Source organism: Lytechinus variegatus, chromosome 6 (genome assembly GCF_018143015.1).
Source record: "Lytechinus variegatus isolate NC3 chromosome 6, Lvar_3.0, whole genome shotgun sequence".
Lineage (NCBI taxonomy): Eukaryota > Metazoa > Echinodermata > Echinoidea > Temnopleuroida > Toxopneustidae > Lytechinus > Lytechinus variegatus.
Window position 1 is genome coordinate 3756671 of NC_054745.1, and position 23466 is coordinate 3780136.

Below are 23466 nucleotides of genomic sequence, written 5' to 3' on the forward strand. Positions count from 1 at the left end.
ACGGGACAAAGGTCCACTGGACGACCATGGGTCTCAAGCTTTAATAGCAATCATCGTAGAACTTTTTTTAAATTCTTACTGCACTATTTCTTATTAGAATGTAATTATAGACCTTGATTTTGTTTCAAATCGGATTAAAGTGATGATGGATAATTTATACATTACTAATATATCCCTTGTCACTTTAGGTTTAACATATATACCCTCATTCTATATTCATTTTTTTATGTGAATTCTGCATGGTGTCAAGTTTTTGTTTGAATGTGTATATAGCCCGGTGTGATATCAATGCATTGGCGACGGCAGCCAAAAAAATTAGGAGAGGTCTACCTGAAATTTTGTGATGGACACATGTACAAAAATTTGAAAAGAAAAAAAAAAAGTCTTCAACCTAAACTTTAGGGGAGGGGGACAAGAGACATTTTTATGGGGGTCCACCAGAATTTATTGGGGCGGGGGGGACGCAGGAAGCAAAATTGACAAGCGAATTAAAAAAAAGGTTATCAACTAAAAATTTAGGATGGGACCGTTCCCCCCCCCTCAATTTTTTTGGGGGATCTGCCCCCTTCGTCCCCCCCCGCTTCCGCCGCCTACACTGTAAAAAAATGAAGTGCTAATTTAGCACTTACAGTGCTTGCATAGTGACTGCACTACGAGTGTTGATTTTTTTAGTTCAAATTTAAACTAGAAAGTTAGCACTCGTAGTGCAGTCACTGTGCTAATTAAAGTAGCACTTCATTTTTTACAGTGTATGTATCAATGCCCGGCCAACACAGATTCCATCTATCAAATCATTTGGTACAAATCACACACAGCCTTAATGGAATAATGACTGAAATTTAAGTTACAACACGGTTCGGTTTGGTTTATTTTCATATCTCACAAAAAATCAAATACAATGTAACATCCACCAAAAGACAGTAAATCATTGATGATAAAATAATACAATACATCACCATAATTTATGAAAAATAAGACAAATGTTATACAATCGAACGTTCAGAGTAGAGACAGATGTATGACTAAGATGAAGATATGAATTAAGGGCAAACTATGAAAATACAAAGTTTGTAATTTGTTTTCCTCTTATTGTAAATTTGTCCTAATATCAATATGTTACCAGAAAAGAAAGAGAAAGAGAGAAATATTTCTAAAAAGCGAGAGAAAGAAGAAGGAAAACCACACAGGAATTAGATGGACTGACAATAGTTAAGAGGAACACTAGGGAGCCGAAGAATTGTCATTAAGATATTTGTTTACATTAAAAGTTTTCATTTAAGTTTAAAAGTAAATATAGAACTGCAATCTTTAGAGTCGGTTAGTATCATTCCAAAATAATGGACCTGTGACAATATTTGTTTTATGTGAAAAAGCAGTACGAGTATGCACGTGGAAGATGATAATAATATATGGCTTTGACGACTAGGATAGCTGTGAATCTCGTCATTCCTTCTAAATAGAGAAGATACAGTAGTAATTCTTTTCTTTGAGAGTTGATATGATTTGATTTATTGATATTAAGAGACAATTTATTGGAATCTATCCAGTTCACAACAAATATCATTTCATGATTTGCTGTATGTAAGAGAGTTTGAGGATTTTTGTAAGAGATAAACATAATAGAGTCATCTGTAAACAGAAGGAATGAAAGAATATTAGAACAATTTTGAAAGTCATTAATGTAAATGAGAAGCAACAAAGGGCCTATTGTAATGACCCCTGTGGCCAGTGGCGTAACTACGGGGGCATGGGGGGCACGTGTGTTAAGGCCCTAAACCGATTGCACCTAAACCGCAAATCGCCGCCTAAGCTTGTAGAAAATATAGTCTTAACTTGTTTACTCAATAGCAATGCACTCTTTGTGCGTGCACATGTTCGCGCGAGAAATTGTGCCAGCTAGCTGTGCATACATGTATACATGCATGTACATAAACACTTCATGCAATTCGCGAAAGTTGTTTGATTCTGCTAAGTCTGCATGCTGGCCTAAAATTTCGCGAGAACCTTCATCAAATTTTCATAATGAATTGGAAAATCATAACTTTGTTATTTTGGTGTTTGGTGTTGATCCGGGTGTTGATTCGTCCGGTCGAGAGTCATCCAACTTCTCCAGGGCCAAGCGGGGATGGAGAGAAGCAGAAGCACTATACTACTACTGCTACTACTACTCTTACTGCCAATAATGATAATTATTGTGACTATAATGATAATGATTATACCAATGATAACGAAGGACCTTGGATGAGTGGTTTCACTCCCCTGGTAACATTTAGTATTAAAGTTTGAAATTTTTTGAAAATAAGCTACTATTACTACTACTACCACTACTACTACCACTACTACTACTACTCCTACTCCTATACTACTACTACTAAAACTACTACTACTACTACTAAAACTACTACTACTACTCTTACTGCTACTACTACTTCTACCACTGCTACTCCTACTACTACATATCAATTTGTTGTGTACAAAAAACGCTCCTTTTATAATAAGGCATAGAAATGGGACGTTTAACGCACAGTCACTAATACGCGCCGCTGTCTTCGCATCGTGCAGGCAGTCTACGTGTATAGTGGCGGGCTGCTACATTGCGGTGCAGGGGTGTGATCAACTTACATATCGTGAGCGCACTCAGCTGCGTGTTTTCACTTCTTCTCCTTTCTCTCCTTTTGTAATTTTTCCTCGCATTACTTGTTTTCATAAATTTCCCTCTCACTTTCCTTGTTTTCTCACTCCCTTCAGTTTTGTAACTCTTCTTGATCACTTGCATTCATAATTGGCACCCCCCGGTCAAAATGGTACGGTTCTATCCAACATACACTCAAGTCGTCGCCGTAGCTGTACGAATAGTGAAATTCTTCACGCGCTGCGTTGCCTAGCTATGCGTGTGTACTGTCTACTATACTGCGTACACACAATGCCATCGGCTGAACCCGCCAAACTAGTGACCAAGATTGCAAAAGCTTTTGCAAATGTGAAAAGTGACAGAGGTTTTTTTTATCCAATCATAATCATTCTTAGGTATTCGCAATCTACAGCATTTTCTGCAAAATGTCTTTTTTTGATAGGGTCTATTGTGACGTATATAATTTTTTACAACAATCTGAAGTCGCACCAAACGTTTCGATTCCCGCACTTGCCCATTGGCTCATGTACAAATGGATTTCCAAAATCATCAAGAAAGGTTCCAAAAACCTCAAAAGTGACAGAACTTAATTTGACTAAAATTGAATGAAAATCATATCATGTTCAAGGTGAGAATCTGCTCTATTCTATTCTGTTTTGATAGATCACCTTGTTGACGCGTTTGGGAGATATCTTAGCAAATCCCTCAAAAACTGCGTATTTTCTATTACTCTCCATAGGGAAATAATTTAACACGCTACGCACTGCAAAAAAGGAGCGCAAACAAATTGATATACTACTACTACTATTTCGTACTGATTATGACTATAATAATATGAGTACATGGCTTCATTACCCTCGTAACATTTTGTATTAAAGTTTTAAAAAGGTTATAATAAATATTTTAAAAATTATTTATAGCGATTCTTTCTTTATTTTCCCCCTTTCATTTCTTCCCTTTTCCTTTTCCTTTGCTTAAACCTACAGGCGTTAGATTATACTAGGGGAGAATTAGGGATACACAAAAAAACACCAAAAAAACCCGTCACTATGCACAGCCCATTGCAAGTTGCCCAACTCCCGCCATAACCAAAAGTCCAAAACCAACAAACAAGAAGAACAATAATGATAGCCTTTTAGGGCCCCATGGGAGACCAACTTTATGTTGAATGAGCACCCTGGTAAAATATTTAAATAAATAACAAATAAATAAACAAATACGTGTATCAACAACAACATTTCTCATAAAAATGAGATCAGCGCCCTAGTTCTAATTCCTCACTCCTCAACCGCTATCCTTCTGCGATTTATGTTTGCCGCCCTCTGTGTTCACGCCTCTTACGCGCGCACGGTCCTTGTTAATATTCTACATGCTTAGGCGGCAATTTGCGGTTTAGGTGCAAATTGCGGTTTAGGGCCTTAACACACGTGCCCCCCAAATCGGCTGGCCAAAAAAAAAACGGGGAAAAGGAGAAAAAGAGGGAGAAAGGTAGAGAAACGTATTGGGAAAGAAGAAATTATGTTCATTATAAATTTTACATTATAATTTTGTTATATTACATTTATAAGAAGCATTTTTTTCAAAACTTTTATGAAACATTATTTGCTCAGGGCCTATGTCTTTATTGTTCCTGATGCTCGCACTAGCCGATCTAGCTTTCGCCAATAGGGGAGGGGGGCGAAAAATATTTTCATCAAAATTTTTTCTCGATTGGCCGCTCTAATCTCATTTTTTGGGGTTGGTTTTTCAGGGGGTAGTCCTAACTAAGGACTGAAGTTTTAAGTATGTGTTAGTTTTTATTGTTATAAACAAGATTAGGTATATCATGGTCTTAATATATATATAATGCGAGCGCGTAGCGAGAGCTAAAATTCTTTGATAATTTATGTCTTAGAACTAAAGATTCTAAGCAGTTTTTATAATCATTAACAAAGATAAGTATCCAACTAAACAATGCGAGCGCAAAGCACGAGCCGAAATTTGGTTATTCCTACCTGAAAAATGGACAGTATAAGCGCGTTTTTATTTAAATAAAGAACAAGCCGTGTGTCTCAATCAATTAAATGCGAGCGCGAGGTCATTTTTTTATATACTGACATAATAAAGGAACATTTTGACAAATTTTAGAAAGAAATTCTAATAGGATAGGAATCTCACAAATCAAACAATGCGAGCGCGCAGCGCGAGCTGAAAATTTTGATATAACAATTTGTGTAAATCAAACGAAATAATGAAAGTTTGATGTGCGAGCTAAAATATTTAGTGCAAATTGATTTCAGAACTGGATATATGAAGTGTCATTTAATCCTCTTGAATGGGATTCATTACACAGGCAATGCGAGCGCGAAGCGCGAGCGTAAATTTTATAGTCTATTTTCCAATTCTTCCCCTCACCTTTTCCTTTCGGGGTCGGGCCGGCCGTTGCGAGGCTGCAAGTTACACATCATGGGTATAATACCTCTTTCTTACTTTCCTTTCTGTTTCTCGTAGTTTCTATCAAGATAAAGAGTACACTTTTTTCTGCAGGTTGTCAAAAAATAGGGGGGGCGGGGCCGGCTCGGTCCCCACCTGGCTCGCATAGACTGTTTAACGAGATAAATAATCCTGCTGTACTAAAACCTCCCGTTTTCAAATCAATATACTGTACACCAAATTCATTTCCTCTAATTCGAGTTACTATATTTCATGTAGTGACATTTGCTTCTTTTTCATGACTACTTAAAGTGATTGCCCTATTTTAAGGTCTTAATATAAAACATTTCCTGTCTGTGCTTACGTTCGCATTAGTTGATTGGTGAGATGAATTCCTTAAATCAATCCTTAAAATGTCAATTTTTCTGATCTCAATATCAACAATTTTCAGTTCGCGCTCGCATCATTCGTTTAGTGAAATTCGAACGGTCTTAGTCATTCTTGCAAACAAGCCTTAGAATGTCCCTCTTCAGGTGTGAATTTCCTAAATTTTCGGCTCGCAGTAATTGATTAGTGAGATGCGTATGATAATTATGATTACCATGTCTACAAAAATTGCTAAATGTATTTAGATGTAATTCTAACAAAATCAGCAAAGGATGGCACGAGCATTGAATGACTATGCTGAGATATGTGTACTCTTAATGGATTCCTTAAATATATTCCCTGTTTGGAGTCAATATATACAAAAAGTTCAGCTCGCGTTTCGCGCTTGCATTGTTTAGCAAGGCAGGTACGTACGTATCATGATTACAAAAAAGAATGCTTATAATTTTCCTTTTTAGGTCTGAATATAAAAAATTTTCAGCTCGCGCTTCGCGCTCGCATTATTTAATCAGTGAGATACATATCCGTTTAGGTCAGTATACCTGGCAACTGAGCGCGCTTCGAGCGCTCACTACCATGACTAAGTGACACGAAATCTTTGCTGGTGCCCCTCCCCCAATGCCGTGGCCCACGGTACGCCACTGCCTGTGGCACTCCGTATGTAATAGGTTTTTTTTTTAAACTGAGATTCTTGATTGTTAACATATACAAACTGCTAACCGTTAGACAAATAACTTCTCACTCCAAGGCCTTTCCACGTATTCTATAATGTGATAATTTGAAAAATAAGAATGTCATGATTAATTGTATCGAAGGCCTCGGAGAAGTCCAGAAATAAACCAACATATTAAGAAAAAAACGTCAATAGATGTAGCTATTTTTATCTATGAACATTAATAATACATTGGTAGGTATTGTTTCTTTCTAAAACCAAGTTAAACCTTCGATAAATCATTACATTTATTTAGAAAATTTACATTGCGGGAGTACATAATTTTTTTTTCGGTTAAAATCAATTTTAAACTGAATTTCAGAATAAGAGGCCATGCGTTTATTACTATCATGTAAGCCATTTTTGTCTCGCCTGCATAGCAGAGTGCGATTATTATAGGCGCCGCTTTTTTGACAACGGCAGCGGCGTCAACATCAAATCTTAACCAAAGGTTAAGTTTTTGAAATGTCAACTTAAAAAGTATATGTGCCTAGTTCATGAAAATGCGACATAATGATTATCAATTATTACTGAACATCCTGCTAGACGTTGAGGTCACATGATCAAGGACAAAGATCATTTAGGGTCAATGAATTTAGACTATGCTTGGGGAATCTAAATCTTAATCGAAGGTTAATTTTTGTTTAATGTCATAACTTAGAGAGTATATAGAACCCTTTTATAAAACGTAGACATAAGAGTAATCAAGGGTCAATGAACATAGTATTTTTTCATCATAATATGAATGGTGTTTTTGTGAATGATTATTCTACATGGTTGCTTTCAAAGTCAGCATTGCTGGTATATTGCGTAATGCAGGCGAGATTGCCAGAGGCGCTCCATTTTGTTTCTTTTTAAGAGTTTCAATACGTCTATTAAAAAGTAGATTGAATTGCTCGCTCGGTCCACATGTTTTTTATTATTATTCTTTTTGTATTGGTCTATTCCTTTCTTATGAGCGCCACGGAATATAATTTATTTATTTATTGGTTTATATGCACATAAAAATTGACCAGCAGCACAAGCTGAAAGGGTCAATATACAAAAATTAATGAAGTACAATGTACATATATAACAAAGCAAATGCATAAAAACATAATTACAGTATTCTACGTCAAAACTTATCTCCAACTAAAAGATGTATCTCATAAATAGAAGTTTGAGAAAGAGAGAAATAAGCAAAGGGGAAGAGGGAAAGAGAAGAAGAAGAGAAATGAGAGTAATGGAAAGAAAGAGAGTGAGAGAAGGGGTATGTCCTCTTAATAGAAAGAGAAAATTGAGTGAGGTAGAGATTAAAAAAAAAACAGAAAGTGGTGAAAAAGAGGAGGGTGACATGGAAAACATAGAAGCCAAAATACTGTAAATTATGATTGACACTACATAAAGATATGAATCCTATATGAGAAATAAAATGATTTATAATAAATGGCACCCATGTCCCCATAATTACTATCAAAATTATTATGATTTGCATCGTCAATGGCATAATTATAATTGTTTCTATCATCATTATGATTGATTGATTGATTGATTCTTTATTTCCATGCAAAAGATGATCATACAAAATATATTGACAATATTTCACGGTAAAATAACATACAATCATTGCATGGGAGGGGACGGTCATATATAAGCACAAAGGCTTGAAAAAAAAACATATTTGAAAATTACAATATTAAAAGCAAGGCCAAAAGGAAAACACATCAAACACTAGAATAATAATAATAATACACCAGCCACGTATTGATTGTTATGTTTAACATAGATGTTATACTATACTTTCATTATTATCATTATTAGTGGTAGTAGTAGTACTACTACTATTTTTATTATTATTATAATCATTATTATCATCACCTTATCAGTGCACCGTGCTTTTGTTATTATCATTATTAGCATTTCACCATGTATTGTACTGTCACTTCGCATACAACCGTAATTCCGAAGCTTCGTAATTCCGAAGGTTCGGTTATTCCGAAGGTTCGTATTTCCGAAGGTTCGAAATTCCGAAGTTTCGTAATTCCGAAGGTTCGTCAATCCGAAAACGAAATAGGGTTCGTAATTCCGAAGGTTCGTTAATCCGAAAACGAAATAAGGTTCGTAATTCCGAAGGTTCGTTAATCCGAAAACGAAATAAGGTTCGTAATTCCGAAGGTTCGTTAATCCGAAAAGGAAATAAGGTTCTTAATTCCGAAGGTTCGTTAATCCGAAAACGAAATAAGGTTCGTAATTCCGAAGGTTCGTTAATCCGAAAACGAAATGAGGTTCGTAATTCCGAAGGTTCGTCAATCCGAAAACGAAATAAGGTTCGTTAATCCGAAAATTAAATAAGGTTCGTATTTCCGAAAATGAAAATAATTCATTTTGGTAACAAAAATGATGTTGTCATTACAAGATTATGCAATGATAGTAATAACGATCGATGATACATGTGTGTGTTGTGGCCAAAAGCATGTATTTCATTAAGAATATAGGCGCCCTGATGCATAGGCTAATTTCGATTTTATCTGAGCAATTGCTGCCTAAGCAAATGGTTTAAAGATGCAGGGGGTCAAGTGTGTTGGTCGCGTGCGAGTAACCTCTAGATAATAGGATTTGTAATGGAGGGGATGTCATTTTTAATAACAGCTTCTGCTGGTAATAAAATAAAAATAATACTAATAATGATCCTTGTGAGATGTTGAAAGCGCGAATTGCAAGCTCAAACTAGTAGACATTTCATGTGACAAGACGTGAAGTGAGCATTCGGAGCATTTTTTGTAATCGTGAGAAAGATGTGTATCTTTCTAAAGAATTAATGCGAGGGCAAGCTGTAATATGTTTATATACTGACCTGGGGCCCGTTGCATAAAACTTTTTACCTGAGAAAACTCAGGTTGTTTTTACAGGAGCTTTTGCCCTGTGCTAAAGTCATGCAGTGGCGGAAATCAGACTAACCTTAGTTTTCAGTTTTTACCAGAGTTTTCTCAGGTAAAAAGTTTTATGCAACAGGCTTCAGAAAGTAATCTTTTAAGGACTGCATTTAGTGACTCATGAATAGAATATATATCTCACGAACTAAATAATGAGAGCGCGAACCGCAAGCTTAAAATTTGTGATATTCCAACCTGAAAACTGGACATTCTAAGCATTCTTGTAAAAATGATAATAATAATGGCTGGGAGAACGGTTTTCAGAACTGATGTGGCTTCCCTGGGTAAATAATATCTATATCAATATTACCATTATTATCATTCTAGGAATACATGAAATTTCCAAAAGTTTGAGCACGTGATTCGCTCGCAACATCTCACAAGGATGCCCTTTTAATAGTAATTGCTTAAAAAGGCGAATTTTACATCTTCAGATTTGATTTTTTCCCCAAAACCGCTCGCTCGCTACGCTCGCAGAAATGAAACGTAAATATATAACTTTAGTGATCACTTAAAAAAATTGCTCAATTTAATTACTACAAAACACACAACCTGTTTACACAGATGATAATCTCATGGTGAAAATATCCGTTTACACCAAATTGCCCCTATTGGCCCCTTTTTTTGCTTTGCCCCCCCCCCCCCAAAAAAAAAGGAAAATACGTTCCGCCGCCATTAGTTGAAACACGCATCGTCTTTATGGCTAACTGCAAAAAGTTCTTAAAATGTCCCCTTTAGATCAGGTCTGAGCTTATATATTTTCTGTTTGCACTTCTTGCTCGCAGTTATTATCTAAATTTAGTTACATAGGCATCTCGTTTTGAAGATCACAAACATATTGCCCATGATATTATTAAAAAAATATATAGCTCGCATTATTTAAAAAGGGTTTACCATGTTATTACATATTTACTGTATTTTATAAGTATAAAGCTAATTATTGACTGTTAGGACTACCCTTTCAAAGAAATAAACAAAAATCAACTTTAAGCTGCCGATCGAGGAAAATATGGCTGAAAAAAATTGCCCCCCCCCCTTATTTGACGAAAGTTGGATCCGACGGGAGGGAGGCAGGGGGCACTTGCACCCCAAAAATGAAATAAAAAACAGGGAAATTAATATTTTCCAAAATGGGAAAGTTCCTTTTTCAAAAATAAATATGCCGTTTTTCATGTTTTTTCGAAATGAAATACTCATTTTAAAGTATACAAGTTAATATAAGTTTTCAGGCTGGAGTATTGCAAATTTTCAGCTTGCGCTTCGCACTCTCATTCGATTGTTGAAATATGCGCCCTAAAGAGGTCACTAAATGCTTTCTTTAACAGGTCCCTTTTCTGGTCAGTATGTTTAAGCTCGCGTTTTGCGCTCGTGTTAATTCTTTAGTTAGATGCACATCTTTTTAATAACAGCAGAAATCTGCTCGGATTTTTAAAAACTTATTTTCATTTTTTATTGAAATACCCTAAAGTTTAAGCTTGTGATTCACGCTCGCAACACCTCGCAATATTGCCATTTTAAGAATAATTGACCCCAAAAACGTTTTACAACTTCACCTTTGAATTTGATTTACCAAGCCGTTCGCTCATTATACTCTCTCCCGAAAAATAAAACCTAAATATACATTTTGCCATAATAAGAAGTCACTTCGAAAAAGTTTTTCTCTACTTAATCACTATCAAACACACAATGACTTCAAGCAGATGATAATCTTAAGGTGAAAATATCACCAAAGTACCCATTTTGACGTAGTTTCCTTTTTTGGCTTGACCCCACAACGAAAATTCGTTCGGCCGCCCTTGCCTTCCAATCCTCATAATAATTGAACGGCAACAGTGTCCCCCGTCCCCCCCCCCTCCCCTTGCCTCTGCCTCTGCTTTCCCGCTTTTCATTTTTCGGATTAACGAACCTTATTTTGTTTTCGGATTAACGAACCTTATTTCATTTTCGGATTAACGAACCTTCGGAAAAACGAACCTTATTCCGTTTTCGGATCAACGAACCTTATTTCGTTTTCGGATTAACGAACCTTCGGAAAAACGAACCTTATTTCGTTTTCGGATCAACGAACCTTCGGAAAAACGAACCTTATTTCGTTTTCGGATTAACGAACCTTCGGAAAAACGAACCTTATTTCGTTTTCGGATCAACGAACCTTCGGAACAACGAACCTAATTTCGTTTTCGGATAAACGAACCTTCGGAACAACGAACCTTATTTCGTTTTCGGATTAACGAATCTTCGGAACAACGAACCTTATTTCGTTTTCGGATTAACGAACCTTCGGAAAAACGAACCTTATTTCGTTTTCGGATCAACAAACCTTCGGAACAACGAACCTTATTTCGTTTTCGGATAAACGAACCTTATTTCGTTTTCGGATTAACGAATCTTCGGAACAACGAACCTTATTTCGTTTTCGGATTATCGAACCTTCGGAATAACGAACCGTCGGAATTACACCACAAATTTTCGGATTAACGAACCCTTTTTCGTTTTCGGATTAACGAACATCGAGGTATAGGCAATTTACGTGTTTCGGAATTACGAACCTTCGGAATAAAGAACCTTCAGAATTACGAAGCTTCGGAATTACGAAGTGTAACCCTGTCACTCGATTTATCGAACCGAAGGCCCTAATTTGCCGTACGTATATATTTGTTAATAAACTAGCAAAATAAAAAGGAAGGCAGAAATTTGCAAAATGAATTTTAACAATATTCCCTATATTCAAAGACAGTTTTAAACAAAGACGATAAATATCTGACAGAATGGATTGAATAACGGGAGCCTGCCCTCACTCGGTAACAGCGAATATCGGGGAAACCCCATATCCATGAAGAAAGAAACGAATATGAGATCTTGTTCATAGCTACATGTAGGCTATACGTACCTACGAACGGCTCAAAGTACACCAAATCGTGTTGCACCAATATAACAAATATGCACAGCATATCATTCTGATCTGGCACGAAATCTCCAGCTTTTTCACTTACACAAGGATATGTTCTATAAATTTGGATTCCGGATTATGTGCACAGTAATATATGCAGTACAAGGCAAGTATATGCGTTTATTTTACGCAGCTGTTAGTGTTAGTGTTAAAACTGAGCTGCCCATTTACAAAACACAACTGGTCTGAGTATCATACTTTGACTGGATTATTGTTAATGCATGGTATTGGTCTAGATATTAAAGAGTGCATGATCGTGACAGTATAGTAGTAGTAGTAGTAGTAGTAGTATAGTAGTAGTAGTACAAGTAGTGCAAGTAATAGTAGTAGTAGTAATGGTAGTAGTGGTGGTAGTCGTAGTAGTAGTAGTAGTAGTAGTAGTAGTGGTAATAGTAGCTAGTAGTGGTAGAAGTAGTAGTAGTGGTAGTAGTAGTGGTAGTAGTACTAGTAGTAGTAGTACTAGTAGAAGTAGTAGTATATAGTATAGTAGTAGCTATGTAGGTTACTACTGCTATGCCCAGACTGATACTACGAGAGCCTATGCTGCGATGCTACTACTTCTACTTTTATCACGGCCGTGCTACCACTTCTAATGTTACTACTTCTTCTACTATTACTTCTACTACTACTACTACTTATACTACTACTACTGCTGCTACTGTTGCATGCTGCTACTTCTACTATATACTACTACTTCTACTACTACTTCTACTACTACTACTACTACTACTACTACTACTACTACTACTACTACTACTTCTACTACTACCACCACTACTACTACTACTACTGATAATAATACTACCACTACTACTATACTACTACTACCACTACTTCTACCTCTACTGCAATTCCCCCTATTCCAAGCAAGGGCAGATCAAGGCTTTATTTTATTAGGGGGCAGTGATGTATATCAACAAAATATCTGCTTTACAAAAATAGGATCTCTAGGTCGGAGAATATACCACAGGACTTATACATTGTAGCTTACTATTTTACAAATAAATGTTTGATAGATCATTCAAGTTTACTCTTGACTATAAAGATATTTATTTATTACATGAAATTTCAGAATGACGCCTATATAGATGATTCTGACTGCCTAATCTCGGAAATTTAGCAATGGACTTCACATCGATGATGCAGATTATGAGCTATATTTGTGCAGTAATTTTCACTTTTGGTAAGATCTATATGTCTATCCATTATGTCAGGGCCTTTAATCAATGTTCCAGTACCTTGCTGAAATTATAGTTTTACGTAAGCTTATTGTAAAAAAATGATAATTTTTTTTTATACGCATGGTTTTACAAAAAAAAACAGAAATTTTTTTGGTTATCCGGTTTTTTAGAGGATATTTTCCAATTATTTTACTATTGAAATAAATATTTATCTCAGGAGTTTGAATATACTGGATCCCTTGTTAAATAGTTTCTGCATGGACACTATATAAATCTACTATAAAGCAGGGACCGCGAAACCGGGGGGGGGGGGGGGGGGGGGGGCTTCAGCACCCCTACCCCAACTTTTTCCAAAACTGTGTACAAAAATGTAAACATGATCATATGTTCCACGACCACGGCCCCTTTAAAGTATGCAACAAAAATGTAAACAAGTGGAAGTAATCAAAATATTGATAAAATGTTGTCAGCTCTGGAGTAGAAAGAATTTATTGCCGTGGGACACAAAATAATGCTTAATTTATTTTGACAAACATTATGAAGGAATCAACTGTGTTAAGGTGATTTTCTTTAGTCTTGAAAAGCCCAAAACAATTGGGCCATACCTCGTTTTGAATGGGAATTAATTTTTTCAAAAAGTGTTAAATTGACAGGATTAGACAGGTTTTCCAGAATATTTAGCTTTACTCAGTGGAATTAGTAGAATGTGAAAATCTCAGTAATTTTGCGAGAGATTAGAGCGAGTATTAGATCCACACTGCTTAGTCATCGCAATTATGAACATCACTGAGCACATATATGACATATATGCGGCGTAATTGAATTCTTGCAGACATTATCAACATTATCAGGGGCGGATGCAGGATTTTCCAAAGGTAGGGAGCACATTTCCCACAGAAAATTTTACAACAAAAAAAAAAATAAATAAATAAAAGGTCCTCACTTCTGTATCAATGATATTTGCTCTGACTCTCAGTGGGGGGGTGGCACACTTATGTTATGTATCAACGACATATTTAAAAAAAATACACATCACTTTAATGGTGTTGGTTTACCCAACCAACAAACATGATGTCTCTTGACCAAATATTTTGTGTAAACTGTTTATATCATCTATTTCCTCTTATTCCAAATATATTTTTATTTCAGCTGCAACACTTGTAAAAGCTGACTACTGCTACCATTGTACTCATACCATAACACACGAAATGATGACCAGTATGGATGAGGTCTGCTCCGAGACAGGGGTACATGTGCATTGTGCCTTTGGATGTCGGGTGAGTTAATGACCATCGATAATAATAAAAAAAAAGAATGGATAGAGCAATATAACACACTATTTTTAGGCTACCGGAAACAGTTAAAAGAGAATGAAACCTTTGGAACTAGATGGCTTGTATGAAAACATTGACGAAAGTTTGAGAAAAATCAGGAAAATGATGAGAAAGTTGTGAGCATTTGAATATTACAATCACTAATGCTATGGAGAACCTCAAATTGGCAATGCGACAAGGATGTACGATATGATGTCACTTGTGAACAACTCTCCCCATTACTTTTGTATATATTTCACTTAAATTGCCTCTTTTATCACATCTATCAGTAGATCATGTGTTCTTTCTATAGGAGGGCGTGTAATACACCGGATTTCTAAAGAATTACTTACTTACTTACGCCTATCGCCCCTCCTGGGACATAGGCCGTCAACAAAGTTCCTCCAGGCAGAGCGGTCCTGAGCCAGCGTCTCCAGTTCTTTCCATGTGCGGCCCATCCTCTTAACATCTGCCTCCATGTCTCTGCGCCATGAGTTACGAGGCCTTCCCCTCTTCCTTTTTCCTTGAGGATTCCATGTCAATGCCTGTCTAGTAATATTAGGCATTGGTTTCCGTAGGGTGTGGCCAATCCACCGCCATCGTCTCTGCAAGAGCTCTGCCTCAATGGATTGCTGATGAGCAATCTCCCACAAGTCTTGATTACTAATTATCTCAGGCCAGAAGATTCTGAGGATACGCCTAAGACAAGTATTGATGAAGGTCTGTATTTTCCTAATAATGGCAACAGTAGTTCTCCATGTTTCTGCACCATATAGGAGGACCGGCTTGACAACTGTGTTGAAGATGCGTATTTTAATGTTCCTTGGTAGTTTTGTAGATCGCCATATGTTATTTAGCTGATGGAATGCTCTCCTTGCTTTCCCTATCCTTATTCTTACATCTGCATCTGTCCCACCTTGTTTATCCACGTTACTTCCCAGATATGTAAAGCTTTCAACCTCTTCCAGTGATTTATCTTCCAACCCGATGGCAGATTGATTTGAGGAATTGATTCTTAAAATCTTGCTCTTTGTTTGGTTAACATTTAGTCCAAGGCGACCTGACTTATCTCTAATGATGTCAGTTTTATCTTGCATCTGCTTGTGAGTGTGTGAGAGCAAGGCGATGTCATCTGCAAAATCAAGATCATCCAGTTGCTGCCATAGAGTCCACTGGATTCCATTCCTCTTGTGAGTGGTGGAGGACTTCATAATCCAGTCAATGGCCAATAAGAAGAGAAAGGGTGAAAGGAGACACCCTTGTCTTACTCCTGTCTTCACATTGAATGCATCTGTTAGCTGCCCTCCATGAATTACCCTGCATGACAATCCCTCGTATGAATTCCTTACAAGATTGGTAATTTTTTGTGGTATCCCATAATGTCTCATAAGCTTCCACAGTGTTGGTCGGTTAACGCTATCAAACGCCTTTTCATAATCAATGAAATTAACATAAAGGGAAGAGTTCCATTCCAGTGACTGTTCCAGGATTATGCGCAGAGTGGCAATTTGATCAGCACATGATCTACCTGATCGAAATCCTGCTTGTTCGTCTCTCAGGTGTGGGTCAACAGCGTCCTTCATCCTGTTGAGAAGTATTCTGTTGAAAACCTTCCCAGGCGTTGACAGTAAAGTTATTCCTCTGTAGTTTGAACACTGACTTAAGTCCCCCTTCTTAGGCAGCTTAACTAGATATCCCTCTTTCCAGTCTGACGGGATGCTCTCCTAAAGAGTCTAAAGAATACATCATAGATAAAGAGTTTGTATCACCACAAGAAAAAGCAGAAAGAGACATTTTCAGGGTATTTTATATTTCATCAAAGGGAAAGTTGTTCACACGTGACATCACACATCCTTGTCGCATTGCCAAAGGGAGGATCTCCATAGCATTAGTGATTGCAATATTCAAATGCTCTTAACTTTCTCATTATTTGTCCGATTTTTCTCAAATTTTCTTAGTTCTTATTCTTTGATTTATCTGTTTCGACACAAACCTACTTATTCCAAAGGTTTCATTCCCCTTTGAAAGTAGGCCTACTCCAATATCAAGCGCGCACAAAGTTCCACACTTTTTGTTTTGCCTTTGCGTGTCGTTTCTTTTGTTTTGGTACATTGTCTCACCTGCATAGCAGAGCGAGACTAAAGTTTTAGGCGCCGCTTTTCGACGGCGGCGGCGTCGTCAGCATCTTTAACCAAGGTTAGGTTTTTTTAAATGTCATCGTAACTTTCACAGTATATGAACCTAGATCAAGAAACTTACACATAACATTGAGTATTAATGAACATCCTGTCTGAGTTTCAGGTCACATGACCAAGGTCAAATGTTATTTAGGGTCAATGGACTTTGCAAGGTCAAGGAACCTTGACAAAGCTGGGGGTATTGTTAAATTGCCAACATAACTTTGAAAGTTTATGGAACTAGTTCATGAAACGGGGACTTTTACAGTCAATGAAAATATTGTTTTGATATACATGTAATATGAATTGTGTTTTTTGAATGATTTTTTCGTTTTCTGCTGCTATATTGTATCGCGGGATGCAGGCGAGATTGAATATAACAATAAATAACAATAATAATACTGATAATATTCATGAATTACTCAACAGTAAAGCGTTTGGTCTCAAGAAAAAAGAAACAAAATAAATTAACAACCTCCCCCCCCCCTTAGAGTTCTTGACTACTTGTAAATATATAATTTTAATGATAATATATAATAAATAATAATGATCATCATAATTTTATTGTTTGTTATACAGGTAACAAGAACATTTGACGCCCAGAAGATGGCATCTACCATTCACCGGGGGTGTGCAACTACATCAGATTGTCAAAAGTATTTCGCAATCAAGGGGAAATCATTGAATCTAAGTATTTGCTGCTCCGGTGATTTTTGCAACAAGCAGAAGTATGAATTGATGATATTAATAAGCTTAGTGGTAATATTTCTGAGCATCTTTTTACAATTTGTGTATAATGTATTCATGAGGCTTTTATACTTTGCATTGTTCTTGTTCTTGAGTATTATGATATCATGTTTTGCCTTGTATTATTTTCTATGAATGATTGTGACTGTTAATTTGATAGCGCGTGATAGTATAGTTTGATAGTTTGGCAGAGTTTGTGCAAATTTACGAAAGTTAGCTGTTGTTCCTTATGTAATTTCAGGATTTATATAGATTATCAAGAGGCTCTGTTTCTATTTTTAATATCTCATTAACATCTTGCCTTATCGGCACCGTGTTCAGATATTGTTTTTGGTTTTTATGGAATTTCCAATAATTTCATTTGTTTATTTTCATTCATTTATTTTATTTCCAGGCAAAATTATAACAAGCATGGCATATATAAAAAATGGTAAATACAATAGAAACATTACAAGAGAAATGTAAAACTTTGGCATCAGCCAATTCCTTGGGATCACCTAAAACAATTTCCTGATTTGTTAACTAATTTTCGGCATTACTCCTATTTGTTTAAGATCAGTATGCTCGATCTGTAATGAATTTTCTGATTGATATTGGTTGAGTGATTGATTGATTGGTTGATTGAATGAATGATTATTTCGTCGGCGTTCATCCGAACCGTCGTATCAGTCAATTTTGGTCAGAAAATCGATTTTGAGATTTTTGCAGAAAATAAATGTACAAGTCCTATTCTATTCATAAGTGAATTTCTAGGCAGCAATTTATTTTAGTTTCTGAGATATGGGATTTTCACGACGATGCCATACAATTTTTTAATAACATGCCGAAATCCCATTGGAAACGTGTACTGTAGCAGAGCGATACGACGTTTTGACTGACCGCGATTTCAGTGCGCGCGGTCAACCAAACTGTCGTATCGGCCATCTGCGCTGCATTGACTTTGCACGTGAAAAGCGATACGACGTTTTGACTGACCGCGCGCATTGAAATCGCGGTCAGGGTTGTTGTATTCCCTATGGCGTTTTTGTACAGGGGAAATCTAAACCGCTCAAACCGAAATTACAAGCACGGAGCTTTTTGCGATACTTTCTATAATCCTTGGTTTTGTGTAAAAGTAAGGATACCATTGTCAAGCAGTTGTCTCGGTCTTTCCAACCATATATTTTTCTAGCAATAAATATGTTATAAGGCCGGAGAACTACGGTAAGTGTGAAAATTACTGTAAACTTTGAAGTCGATTATCTCTGAAATGAGTTTTCAACCGTCGTATATACGACGGTTCGGATGACCGCCGACGATTTGATTGATTGATTGATCAATTGATTGATTGATTGATTGAATAGATAAACTGATGAATTGATTGATAGATTGATTGGTTGATTGATTGTTTAATTGATTTCATTCGTCAAGTTAATAATCAGGTACGAGTTATGTGCGTTTATTACTTGTACTCATTACTCACTTTATTTACTTCACATGTAATTTTCATTTGTAATTTTCATGAAGTAGATTTCTTGTTAAAAGAAACAAATGAAACACCGTATTCCCATCATTATGGATTCATGGCCTTGGGAAACAGATTTCGCTACCGGTGGCGGGGTGGGGGGGGGGGGGGGTGCTGTGTGTGTTATTCTCTAAAGCTAAAGGACTATGCTAAATAGCAGTTTTGAAACCCCAAAATGACCTACATTTTGTGGAGAACGAAAATGACATGCATAAAAGATGTTGACATTTTGTTGGCTTTCCATAGTTTGTGGTCAATCGGATCAATCGTAACTCTTTGTAAGACGGGGCCCTAATCTTCCAGGATGCATGCCGGGATAACTCTCCTGCCAGGGCTCTGGTGATTGCCCCCCCCCTCCTTGAAGATAGTCATGATGCCTAGGCCTACTGCATTTTTATATAATGCGCGAACTTTAACACCAAAATTTGTGATAGATTGTACACTTTCTGCATTATATAATTTTGTTACATTTCAAGAGCATAAGGGGTCAAATGGGCCATATGCATGAAAAAGATTGAACATTTCACGCACAATAAGATATTCTGAATTATATTTATCTGTATTTTCATTATTCATTTTGTATGTTTGCTGTTTTAAAATACTCAATCAGATGATTCTTTTCGTTCTATAACTGTGTTCGTATATTTAATTCATCTCTATCATGGTGTCATATTAATTGGATTGCTTTTTTTATGAATTGCTCCAGTAGATATGTTTTTAAAGGACAAGTCCACCCCAACAAAAAGTTTATTTGAATAAAAAGAGAAAAATCAAACAAGCATAACAATGAAATTTCATCAAAATCGGATGAAAGATAAGAAAGTTATGACATTTTAAAGTTGCGCTTGATGTCACAAAAAAGTTATTATTCACATCCTTGTCGGTATGCAAATGAGGAGACTGATGACATCACTCACTCACTATTTCTTTTATAGTTTATTAAATGAAGTATGAAATATTCCAATTTTCTCCCTGTTGTTATGTGAAACAATGATTAATTTCACCCTACATGAGCAATTAGCATTGTTTAATACTATATGGTTCAATCAAGTTGGTCCATATCTGTAAAAAATGAAATATTGTATAATTCGAACAATAAAAAACAAAAGAAGTAGTGAGTGAGTGACGTCATCGACTGTCTCATTTGCATGTCACTGAGTTGTGCATATCACTATAGTTTGTGAAAAAATAAGTAAAACTTTAAATGTCATAACTTTCTTATTTTACATCCGATTTTGATGAAATTTTCAGCATAATGCTTTTTTTTTTATTTTTCTCTATTTATTCAAATCAACATTTTTCTGGGGTAGACTTGTCCTTTAATATAGGCCTCAGACATCTTTCGACCATGTTTCGTTTATTTCATTTGAGCTGTTTCTCAAAAACATAATTATTCGTCTTTATTTTGTAAATTTTGTGCGCCTGTTGCCATGTTTGCAGATAAAATACCTGTTCATACTTTTTTTGGAAATAAAATGATGTTAATTATTTTGAAATCCTATATATTTTTTTACGTGTTCATATGTCCCTTGTCGGTTTTTTTTTGTCAATTCAAGAATTCATTAAAAAGAACACAATGAGAATAATATTATTTATAGACAAAGAAAATAACAATCAGAACAAAGGTATTAACAGTACATTAACGATACAAACAGTGGTAATAGTAATATAATCATTGGCACATAGTTGAAACAAATCAATGCAATAAAAAAAAAAGTTTGTAAAAACGTGCAATATATCTTGGACCCTACCAAGGTCCTTGATATAATCAGTATAGTCACATTCCGACACAAGTCCCTTCTTCTTTCGCCTGATGCCCTACAATTCAAATCATGTATTCATATTCGTTGTTTTGTTACAATAATAATATAGGGTATACATATCCTCCTTGTTAGGTGCTCAAGGCGCTCCTACATTGCCCGGCTAAGTTAGGCGTTCATAGCGCACACAGCTTTTCAAGGAATTACTTCCTACCGGTACCCATTAACCTCACCTGGGTTGAGTGCAGCACATTGTGGATCAGTTTCTTGCTGAAGGAAATAACACCATGGCTGGGATTCGAACCCACTACCCTCTGTTTCAAAGTCCGAAGACTAATCCACTGGGCCACACCGCTCCACATGCAACTTTATAAACAATGGATTAAATGTCAATCAAGTGGCGTACCCGTATGGAGGGTACAAGAATTTTTCACGACCAATAAAAAAAAAAGAGAAAAGAAAACGGAAGAAAAGGAGAGAGAATGGTGAAATATGATATAATTTTCTGAATATTGTGTCAAAATATATCACAATACTGGAGTTTTTTAAACAAAACATAAATAAAGTTAAGAAAAGTTTTGCTCGCAACTTTTAAAAATTTTACGGGATACACCATTATCTAGCCCCTAAAAAATATTTGCTCATTATACGCCACTGTGTCATTTGGAAAGAAAATAAATGTTTTCTCTATTCATATGTAGGCCTATTTGTGTTTTCTTTTCCACTGCCCCTTAGTTCTCTGCGATTTTTACCTCTGTCATCCGAATTTATTAATAATAATAAATCATAATTACAAATATATAACGATGGTATAACATCAAACATACATAATGATCAAATTACAAAGGTGACAATAGATATAGACATAATTTATGTAAACAATAACAAACAAAATTTAAAGCAAAGGCTAGTTAGAGTAAGCCGAAAGCTTGAAATAATAGCAGCCACTACTGCTACTCGATCTGCAACTTAAACCCCTGTCATCTTACTCTACAGTGCGTATCAAAATAAAGTTTACACGTAGAAAAAATCCTGTGAAATTGTACATTTGGAATATCCTGAAGATTTTTCCACATTTTAACATTGGTACAGATCCATTTAATCAAATGACGATATAACTGTCGAAAAATATTTCCGCTTGAGTGAGCACCACTTACTTTTGAAAAGCTGGTGAAAAATCAATTGCGCAGAATTTTGAAATAGTTATGCAAATAAAAGTAGACATTAATCATGAAGAACACGTGGAATTTAGCTAGTGAAATTGATTTGAAGATCTCTTTAATTTTTAAAAAAAAAACTTGTTTCCTTGCCCAAAACCCTCCGAAGAGTGCATTGCGCCCCATCCCACTTCCCCATACACCGAGGCCATCGTGACGATATTTGCTTTACACTGAGCTGTGATTTACATGAGGTAACTTAGGCTTGATTTTCATTGTGTTAATCATTTCCAAGCTTGGGAAAAGTGTGGAGAAACAAGTATTAAATGAAAAATGAAATGTAAACCCACTTTAAATGATAAAAACTTAGTGAAAAAATGCTAGAGATGTCTGATTTTAACTTTTCTTTAGATTCATGCAGTTATGTCCTCAGATCCACCTGGCACAAAAATGGTAAAGGTTGTGCTTACTAAGTGTTGAAATTTCAATTTAGGTGGAAAATTGTTACAAAATGGTTGAACGTATCCGTTTTATTTCAACTGACTGAAAGTGCAAGGGAAATGTAAGAGAAATGTTTCGCAAGGTAAGTTTGATTTCGCCCTTTCCCCTTTATACAGCGTGAAAACGAGCATTTCTGCGCAAACAGATTTCTGCGAGCTTTACAAAAATGGACAGTGCTCACTCAATTGTAACATTCTGTCAAAACTTTTACTTTCATGTGATAGATGAGACCCTAACCCAAGATTATATGTCAAAAAATTACCCACATGTTGTATATTTTTTAATTCCCAGAGCTTTTTCAAAGTGTACACTTTTTTTTGATACGCACTGTAGAATGCCATTTTCCCTTGCGCCGCATTGAAAGGGTACGTGCTCCGGGTTGAAAATAATTAGACTAATTTTTACTCAAGCAAAACGCTCACCATTACCTGATAACAAGAAAACAAATGAATTGAAGAAAAAAATACAATTGAATAAAATTTCATTTGGCCTTGAACATGTTGAGTTGGCATGGTTTATTATTCTGTGCTTTGGTCAAGTTGGTCATTATTTTTTTTATTGTTCTATCTGTATAAAAAAAAACCGTAGGCCTATATATAATTCAAACAATACTATAGGGAGATCATCAACTATTTCACTAGCATCTGTCATGCATAATATCTGTTTTCTGATAAAGAAGGGAAATTAAAAAATGTCATAGCTTTCATATCTTACGTCCGATTTTGATGAAATTTTCAATATCTTTCTGGGGTGGACTTGATCACTGAGCGACATGCATATGCCCATAGCTCTTTTTTTGTCTCTCTTCCCTTTTTCGTCTTTCGGGTATTTTCTAACCTAGTGTTTTCCCTACTTTTTTTTCCATTTTATAATCATTGAAGTGGATAGTTCGGTTTTAGCTCCTCCCCCATAAAGATATAGGCCTCCCCATATCTGAATTTAAAGGGGAAGTTCACCCTGACAAAAAGTTTATTGTAAAAATAGCAGAAAAAATAATAATAAATATTGCCGAAGGTTTGAGAAAAATTCATCCAGTAATTAAAAAGTTATTAGAATTTCAATTATTTGATTTGTGACGTCATATGCGAGCAGCATTCCTACATAGCGAATGGTAAAAAAAT

The 23466-nt window shown here is 35.9% G+C and overlaps 1 long non-coding RNA gene across 1 annotated transcript; it reads left to right on the forward strand.

Annotated features, from left to right (window-relative positions):
* The first annotated feature begins 13079 nt into the window (after nucleotides 1-13079).
* Nucleotides 13080-17732, forward strand: LOC121416458. The gene is made up of 3 exons (XR_005970176.1): nucleotides 13080-13188; nucleotides 14336-14463; nucleotides 17256-17732. It is a non-coding gene; the product is annotated as an uncharacterized LOC121416458 (long non-coding RNA).
* The last annotated feature ends 5734 nt before the right edge of the window (nucleotides 17733-23466 follow it).